At 36.7% G+C, this 10,047-nt stretch overlaps 1 long non-coding RNA gene across 1 annotated transcript; it reads left to right on the forward strand.

The window, feature by feature from the left end:
* Nucleotides 1-340: 340 nt before the first annotated feature.
* Nucleotides 341-2,293, forward strand: LOC110711308. Its single transcript, XR_002509329.1, has 2 exons — nt 341-1,161; nt 1,996-2,293. It is a non-coding gene; the product is annotated as an uncharacterized LOC110711308 (long non-coding RNA).
* The last annotated feature ends 7,754 nt before the right edge of the window (nt 2,294-10,047 follow it).

Consider the following 10,047-nt stretch of genomic DNA (forward strand, 5'->3'; position numbering starts at 1 on the left):
TGGTCTAATCAGAATTCTGAAGAAGCGGCTTGGGAAGTGGAACATGATATGAAAAACGCTACCCAGAACTTTTTGAGCAGGTACGCTAAGTTTCGAGTTCGAAACTCTTAAAGGGAGGTAGGATATAATACTAACTTATCTTTTTTCATCGTGTATGCTTTATTCTGAGAGCTACCTAACTTTCAAGTTCGAGGACGAACTTTCGTTTTAGGGGAGTAGATGTAATACCCCAAAATTTTGGAGTATTTTTAGTCAACGATTTCTATTCAAAAATAAACTTTAAAACTAATTATTATTATTTTCAAATTGTAATATTATTATTATTATTATTATTTTAGGATTTTAAAAATAAAACTATAAAAAAAAAAAAAAAAAACTGATTTTGGATAACATACAGAGATTGTTTTGAAAGCTGATAAAAAGGAATTTTGAAAATATGTTTAATGAGATTATGTAACAAACTCAAGATAAGTTTGACCCTTTTCTTGTGAAACTTCTAGAGTCAAAGCCAAACAACTCAATTAAATAAACCCCCTCTTAACCTCAAATTTCAATAACGTACTTTCAATCTTTTCTCTGGTAAACTTCCTCTTAAAAAACCCCAACCTTGCCTTTCACTAGGAAATCATAGCACAGCACCATAATGTTTTACACCCAAAAGCTTTTCATAAAGAGTAATGGATTATTTCAAAAAAAAAAAAAAAAATTCGGAGCCGAATTTGCCGAGTTCGGAAGACACCTGCAACTCATCACTTTCCATTGTTTTGGTTTTAATATTTGGTCCGTTAAATTTTTGTGTTGATTGATTTTCAAAAAAAAGAAAGAAAAAAAAGGGGGGGACTTCGTATTGATTGTTAGTAGATTTTGGGATTTGGGTGATGATGATAATGGGTGATAGTGATGATGATAATGTCAGTGATAGTGATGATGATAATGATGGAGATGATGATGATATAATACGATTCATCTAACTCTATAATTAGTTGTTTATATTTTGTTTTTGGGGTGACTAGATTATGGGTTGTGATAAATTAATCACACCCTCAATTTTTTTTTTATATAGTCGTATAATTATCTAATTTAGAATCGTTCATTTGTAGACGGAGGCTACTAGGTGAACGTTCCGGAGGTTAATTACCTTGAGTTTTACGCACGATCAAGGTAACTTTAAATGTTCATCATCTCTAATATCCCGTTAGAAAATTGTTTTGAAATATTGTGTGCCAAATATGTGCTTACGTAATTATATGTGATGAGTGTGCTATCGTATGATATTATGGAATTATATTATATACCAGTTTTCTATTTTGTGTACTAGTATATGTATTTTCGAAAAATTTGATTATTTGTTATTGTATGAGTTTTTAAAATAAATAAAATCTTGGGAATTGGATGATGGATTATATGTGATTGATAGTTTCTATGTGATGTAGGATGACTATGTTCGGATAATATTGATATTGAAATGTTGTTAGTTGGGATTAAATTAATTTGTGCAATACTTGTGCACAGTGTAATTGGATGATTTAATATAATAAAATGTACAGTGAAATTTAATTTAAGAAGGGAAATGAAACCTGAAGGGTGAAGAACAGGTTTCCCACTACTAGTTATGGTTGCTACTAGTTGGTTTAAATTATTGTATATTGTTGTTAGTCTTCCTCCTAATCACTGGGTATTAGTGAGGGGTGTGCACACTAGGGACATTCTGTTTATTTCATGGTCATTTGGGGTAACGCGCAACCCTCAGTAAAGTATGTGGTGATAGGGACTAGTCCCGGTTTATTGGTGTTCTATTTCCCTTTCTTAAATAATGTAATAATATGTTATGTGACTATTTGAACTTGGTTGAGTATTAAAATATTTATGAGACTATATTATGTATAAAATGTTTTGAACTAAAATTATTTATTTTACGGGATGGAGTTGGAATTACTCAGTTTTTTTGATTTTTGGAAGTTTTCTCTCTTTTCTTGTTTCTAATTTATTTTTCAGGTTGGTAAGAGGGTGCTAGGTTATGTGTGAGGAGACGTTAAAATAATCACGTAGCTAAGACACTTTAGTTTATTTCTGAATTTAATTATTTCCTTTCAACTATTGGTTTCAAAATAATTGCAGTTTTGATGTAATGACTATATTATTTTGCCACAACTTAGACCACTTAGTTTATTTAAATATTATGTTTTTTTTGCTTTGCATTTATTTTATACGGAAAATAAGTGTAGCAGTAACACTCCCAGAGTTCGATGGTTGGGTTTTTGAAAGTTAAAGGTTACTCTTATTGTTTTTAAAAGACTCGAATTTTTGGGTGTTACATTTTCTCCATGTCTTCTTTTGCCATGAGAATCTTATTGTATCCTGCGTATCCATCCATGAACGAGAGAAGTGCATGATTCTATGTATTATCTACCAAAATATCGATGTGTAGTAAAGGGAAATCGTCCTTTGGACTTGCCTTATTTAGATCTCGATAGTCGACGCACATTCTTAGCCTTCCATCCTTCTTTGGAACTGGGACGACGTTGGCCACCCATTCAGGGTATTTGGATACCCTGATAAAACCTGCAGTTATTTGTTTTTGAACTTCTTCTTTTATTTTTAGAGCTACGTCGGGTTTCATTCGACGCAACTTTTGTTTTACAAGTTTCATTCCTGGAATTAGTGGTATAGTGTGTTGAGCTATTTCTTTATTAATACCTGGCATATCTTCATATGACCAAGCAAATACATCGATGAATTCTTTGAGTAGATTAATTAACGGAAAAATGTAATCTAATAATCCCACCTTTAGTCAGTATTCCATAAATAATCCCACCTTTTGAAATTCCAGAAACAACCCCACTTTTGACATAGATCTTCCACTAACGATCCCATTGACCTACAACCTGTTAAACAGGTTAAATTTTTTTTTTTCTTATTTTTTAAAAAAACATTCTTCTCAAGCCACCAGGCCACTACCATGGCCACCCCAACACTTACCCCTTACCACCACCCCACCCACCAAGCCATGCAGGAATATCCTATAACCACCCTCAAAACCCAACCACATCCCCGAAAACCCCACCCATAGCCCCAAAAAACCCCACCCAGCCCTGAAACTGAACCCTCAGCCCTAAAATACTCTACCCTATCCCCGAAAATTCTACCCACAGGCCCGAAAATCGCCACCCATTGAAAACTCAACCCCCAGCCCTGAATACTCACCCCCGCTAGTCCCAATTGCCTCTCAATTTGATTTTTGGTTAAAAATTAAACGCAAATTATGATTTCAATCATCTGAAAAAATGGAATTGAAAGGAAAATTGATGAATTTAGAGGAGAGAGAAACGTACCCAAGAGAAGAGAGAAAGAGAAGGAGAAAGAAGGGTTTTAGTGCTAGAGTAGTATCATGCGAAGATTAAGAGCACGATATGGGCTGCGGTTCGGGTAGTTGGGTTTTTGGGAAAGCAAGGCAGCTACGGTAGGGGTTGGATTGCCGGAGAAAGCAAGGGCGGAGATGGGGAGGAGATACGGTTGTGTGGTTGAGGCTGGGGTTTTTGGTTTTTTTCTTTTTTAATTAGTTTTGTTTTTTTAATTATTATTAAATATTAAAATAAACCAATTAAAATCCAACACGTGTCTTATAACCTAAGAAGACCAGTTATTAAAATAATCCAACCGGTCAGGGACTGTTAATGGAAGATGGGAGTCAAAGGTGGGATTGTTTCTTGAATTTCAAAAGGTGGGATTGTTTATGGAATGCCGACTAAAGGTGGGATTATTAGATTCCATTTTTCCTTAATTAAATCGGTTCTTTCTTGTTCATTAAGTGTTAATCCGATTTTAACCTCTCTTTTAATGGTTGAATCATTTGAGATATCCACCGTCTCAGTTTCCTCAATTATCGGTGTTTGCTTTTCAAGTGTTTCCATTGCTTTAATAATTTCTTTGTCATTTTCATTGTTAGTTAAGCAATGCTCGTCATCTTGGGTTACAGAAAAGCACGAGGAGTAAGCAGAAGAAGACATATTATTGAATTCGGAAATCATTACATCGAAAAGGGAGATGTCCTCAGGGACTAAATTTCTGACTATCCTAGGAGTAGAAATAGAAGAAGGAGGAGGTGCTACAACTAAGGACTTAGATGACTCTACAGGAAAAGACTCTGACTCTGACGACTCTTCAAACATCGGTCCTTGCCCTATCGTGATGGAGATTTTCCTTCCACTTGGAGTAGTCACCTTGACTGTCTTGCGCCATCTTGTACTGATCCTTCTGCTGGAGTAATGAGCATTGAGGGGACAAATTTCTCACTTTGTAGGACCGTTTGGATGAGCGAGGAGTTATTCTCTATGTATCTCGGCTCATCTTTTTCTCGCCCAAATAATAATCCCATGACATTAAAGTCAAAGCATGGGGGTGCTTTCTCCTTGTGGATAGGAGTGGGGATTTCATCTAGAAAGTGGCAATCTAAGAAAATCTCGAATTCTGGTTGCCTTATGCCGTTTACAACAAAAGGTTCGGGAAATTCATAGCATGGATAGTCCTCTCCTTCTTTTATGAATTGTCCATTGATAGTAAGAGGATACTGATCCATTGAGATTGCTTTCTTTTGGATGCAAGCGTTCCTACGCGCCTTAGACCTTTCCTGGGCTCGCTTAAGATCTTCCCAATTCGATTCGAAACCAAGTCCGAATGTATCTAATTTAGGGATGCCTGGTAATTCCAGCTGTTTTGCTATTCACTTCTTCTTTCCTAGAGTCATTCCAGGAAAACGCCCTTGTTTCTTAAGAATAGCATTTATTGTCATACTGGAGTGGGGGTCGTGGCAGAGAGGGGTCCTTTCATCCTCCTCGATTAAGGAGACCTCTTCATCAAAGCCCCATAAGTCTTCATCGTCTTCATCGTGCTCCACATTAATGATCGGATTTTCTATAGCTTTAATCCTCATGGGTGAAGCATCGATCGTGATAGGAATTCCTCTAACTATGGCCTTTACCTGTAGGTGGAGAGATGAAGGGACGACCTTTATTTCATGAAGCCAAGGGCGTCCCAACAATAATTTGAATGAAGCTTTAATATCTACTACTTGAAAGGTAGTAGCATGTTCTATTGCTCTCGCCGTTATATTCATGGTAATCTTACCAAGAGCTTGGCGACGAGTGTTTTCATAAGCTCTTATTCCTTGTGTTGACGGGGTTAAGTCTTCATCCCTTATGCCTAACATCCTCACAGTTCTGAGTGGACAAACATTAATTGCCGATCCATTGTCAACAAGAGTCATTGGGACGTTCATTCTCTTGCAAACCACTGTGAGGTTTAGGGCCTTATAATGCTTGTTACCTTCTGGGGGTAAATCTTTGTCAGAAAAGGTAATCAAGTTGATAGGACTAGGGAGATCACTCGTAAGGAAGTTAGCCAACCCTTCAGGAGTGGTGTCAGAATCTATCCCTATCTTATCCAAGGCATTCATCACTGCCAACCTATGTTCTCGTGATGTAGCTAAAAACTTCCATACATTCATCTCGACCTTTTCTTCTTGAATTGTTTGACAATATCATTGTCTTCTATGATAGGTATGGGAACTTGCTGCGTAGTCGACAAAGGTTGTGTTGAAATGGGAGGTTGCGTTCTCCCATATCTTGTGAGGACGCTATAAATGAATCCTCTTCAACCCAGAAATCATCTATTGAATATGACACTGAAGGTGGAGGTCCTTCTATGTCTTTTAGGTAGACTTCTTCTTCATCGCTGTCCCAAACCCCATTAATGCTCATGTCTTCTTCTTCAGGGATTTGGACTAGCTTTTTATCATCAATCATTTTCTGAATTAAATCTTTAAACTTAAAATAGTTTTCAATAGTGTGTCCTCCTGATTGATGGTATTGACAGTAGAATCTATCTATCCTTTTTAGCGATTCAAATGGTCTTGGTTTGAGAGGTTTGACCTTACCACTCTCGGAGAGCATTTTGAACATTTTAGCATATGAAGTCCCAATTGGAGTGTAGAGTCTATTACTGTTCTTGGGTCCGTCAGTTACTTATAGAGAGAATGATTTCTTCTTTGTGGGTGGAATTTTATTAATCTTTTTCTGAAGTTCCTCCGCTTGTTTCTTTGCCAATTCGAGGGACTCACATAGCAAATCTGTTCCCTCCCACATGGACCATATAAGCATTTGTACATCTTCTTTGCTTGCTGGTTCAGGAAAGTCATCCATGGCATCAAAAAAGATCTCCTCCTCTTCTTCAATAGCATGAATTTCTTTAATAGGCTTGATGAGAGATGAGGGATCAACCTCATTTTCTTCATCAGAGATGGCCAAGGAATGAGCAAGAGGTGCATTGTCGATGCTTGGCTTCTTACTGGAAGGGGGCAATGGTAGTTTATTGTTATCAATTAAATCTTGGATAGCTTCTTTTAGCTTCCTTTAGCTTCCAATAATTCTCAGTGAGATGGCCCCTACCTTGGTGATATTTGCAGTGTGCATAGGGGTTCCAATTAGCTGTCCTCTTTTCAACCGGCGGGTCCCCAAATGGTCTAATAGGAGTTATAATACCTTTTGCATTTAGTCGGTCAAATGCGGTGTATTAACTCATACCTATAGGAGTAAAGTTCCTCTTAAATGGTTTCTTTTGTCCTTGATTGTTCATAGCAAGGACTTCACTCAAATTGAAGGTGCTAACATTATTTGAGTGGGTGGTTTTGGAAGAAGGATTGTCATTCTTCTTGCCTTTCCAGCCACTGTTAGAGTTACTGTTAGCAGCTTTTAGCTTAGCCAGGTCGTCTTCAATATTAATTCCAATGTCATAGATGGCCTTGAAGGTATGGATATTATTTTGGTATTTGAGATGCTTGAAGTACTTCTCTTGAAGGTTCTTGATGAACAACCTCACGGATTCTTTCTTGCTTGGTACTTCAATCATCCTAGTAGAGGTTTCTCTCCATTTGTTGAAGAAAGAAGTGAAACCTTCATTCTCTTTCTGCTTGAGTATTTCAAATTCCCTATAATTAGTTTCAGCTTGAATGTTGCACTTGTACCTATCAATGAAAGCGTTAACTATTGACTCCCAAGTAGAGGTTCTCTCTTTGTCAAGGGAGAAGAACCATTGTTGGCAAACGGTTTCAAGAGATAAGGAAAACAGAGAGGGAAACACTTTCTTATCGATACCCTTAATACTCATTATTGTTTCAAAAGCTCTTAGATGAAAATAAGGGTTGTTAGTTGCTTTGAATTTCGGGATGTCGTTGGCATTGAACTTCGGCGGAAGAAGCTCCTTATCCACCGAGACCCCTTGTGAACTAATGCCTTGAAATTTGTAGTCACTAGATAGCTTGCTCAAAATTTCTTGCATGAGGTCCATCTTTTGTTGCTTCATATGGTCATTGATTTTGAGGGTTAAAGCCTTCAACGCCTCAGTCACATCAGTCAATTGGTTTCTAAGTTCATTGACTTCCTCTTGATTTGCCATTATCTTCTTAGCTTTCCTTTTTCGAGCAATTGGTTCATCGAAAAGTTGAACTTGAATTAAAAGATTGTCTTTGATCAAACGCCCTTCCTTTCTTGACCACGCGCAATAAATTAAACCATTTTTGTGCATACATATTAGCGTGTGCTTTATATGGTGTATATTTACGGGTTTATAAAGAAAAAGAAAAAAGCAAAAATAGGGTGTATATTTTTGGGAATTAAGTATAGGGTTGAAATAAGTGGTTAAGTTGGAGGATTAATATCCGACTTACCACCCTAAAAAAATGACGGAAAACACGCGCATACAAGACTCTCTTAGACATGGTCAAAGTGTGCATACATATTAGCGTGTGCTTTATATGGTGAGTACAAGTGAAATGCTTTGACTCTTGTGTAAAACCATGAGACTTAGTGCCTAGACTTGATTAAGGACTTAACAAGGTATTATTATTAATAAAGTAATCGAATTGATCAGAAACTGTTTAATTAGACACAAAGTGATGAACCGAGCAATATACCGAGCTGTCGACAAAACAATAGGACTGGCCCCGCACTTTGCATTGTAGCGCCAGACGACAGAGCTGTCGCAAGGCGATGCACTCCATAGTGTGACGCTGCAATCCAAATCACGGCACCATTGCTGGAACGTTGATCTGGGACTTCTTTCGGTATTATTACACTACAGGGTATGCCTAAAGTCGTACTAAGTCAATTCTGATTAAGTTATTAGACTTTCATTACTCTAATTAATTAATTAATTAGGCAAAGTTATTTTAGTCATTAATCAGTTTATTTAGTCTTAACACAAGTAAAAAAAACAGTTAGGAAAAACACATAGGGTATGCACAACAAATAATGCACAATTAGTCAAGTAGGCACAATATGATGCAATGAGTTCACAACCTAACCATGGCTCTAGTTCTCTATAGTTTGGGACATAGGTTAGTCAAAGAGGGTCCATGGTTAATTGTCTGGATGCACCGCGCGGAAGCCTTACCTTTGAAGGGTTGGCGCGAGTGGATGGCACACCGCGAGTTAAAAAACTCGTTTCCATGGTTTGGTGAATTCAACATTCTCGGATGTACCCTTTGTTGCACAGAGCGTTGAATCAGGTAGATGGAGCATTAATTTCCAGAGGGTTATGTCCATATGTAGAACACATATGGGTTTCAGAAAAGTGAGAAAAACTCAATCAGGAAGTAGGATCGAGCAAACAGTGCTAAAAACTGGTTAAAATTAGAACGCATATTTCTGGCTCGGTATTGGAAGAACTTGGCGCCAGCGAACAGAGGCCGGCGCCGCAATTTGGCTCTGGCGCCTGGCGACAGGAGTGTCGCCTGGAGCCAAAGTCAAATCCTTGGCGCTAGACTGTGTTTTCTGACGCTAGTTCCTATATGCCTAAGCAGCTTTCTGTGTTTGATAAAATTTTCCAGTTTCGCGCAGCGCTATTTCGGTCCTAGTTGTGAAAGATATTCCTCAAATTTCCTACGTGTAAAAATCTTATGTTTTTAACTCATTACAGATGGTCTTTCCAATGAGATCTTTTTTATGCATATGACAGTAATGATAATCAAAATTACGCACATGAAATACTTAGAACTTTTCGTGTCTCATCCACTCATTCTAAATCATTGCCGAAATAAATTTCAGGAATTAAAATAGAAATCCTCCCCAGTGGAGTCGCCAAAAAACCGTAGGGAATATTTCAAGCATTATCCCTAGCTTGAACCCCACTGTGATCATACACTTAAGCATGGTGGAGTCCAAAGGGAAAGAAGATAGAGCAAAAGAGTCGCCAAAAAGTTTTAGGTACTTGTAAACCGTTCACTAGGTGAAGGTTACACCCCTTAACGATCCAGGAGATCGTTAACTCCGATAGGTCTGGAACCATGACTCGTAGTTCGGGGATGAAGGTAAAAATCCAACCTAAAAGAGACTGAACCTGCCCTAATAATAGGCCTCTAATTTATTATGATCGTACTCATGTGCGTTTTCTAACTAACATGCAATCAATAGGATTAACCCTAAACCTGTTTAATCTATGTTGGTTGAATATTAATGCACAAATAAAACTATTATAGGCGATCACTTGAATTATAATAAAATTAACCCTAAACAAGATTATTAATTATCTTATTAAGCATGATTACAAGTACAAATTCCCTTTAAACATGCATAAAATTTGTCATCAAGCAATAACAATAAACATAATCAAGCAACATAATAATAATAATAATAATAATAATAATAATAATAATAATAATAATAATAATAATAATAATAATAATAATAATAATAATAATAATAATAATAATAATAATAATAATAATAATAATTCATAATCATATTAAAGCATAATAATAGCAAGATCCTAGGCATGATACTAACAAGATTAATAACAAACCATAGCATGTCACTAAACAATAAAGATCAAAGATTTAACCCTAACATGAATCTAACATGATATTAGGAAAAGAATAGGAAGCATCGCAGGAATCACAATTGTCATATTTGATATTAGAAATTATAGTTATTACCCTAAACATGATACTAGGAAGATCAAAACACCCTAACATGACACTAGGAATCATAACAACAA

Source organism: Chenopodium quinoa, unplaced genomic scaffold (assembly GCF_001683475.1).
Source record: "Chenopodium quinoa cultivar QQ74 unplaced genomic scaffold, ASM168347v1, whole genome shotgun sequence".
Taxonomy (NCBI): Eukaryota; Viridiplantae; Streptophyta; class Magnoliopsida; order Caryophyllales; family Amaranthaceae; genus Chenopodium; species Chenopodium quinoa.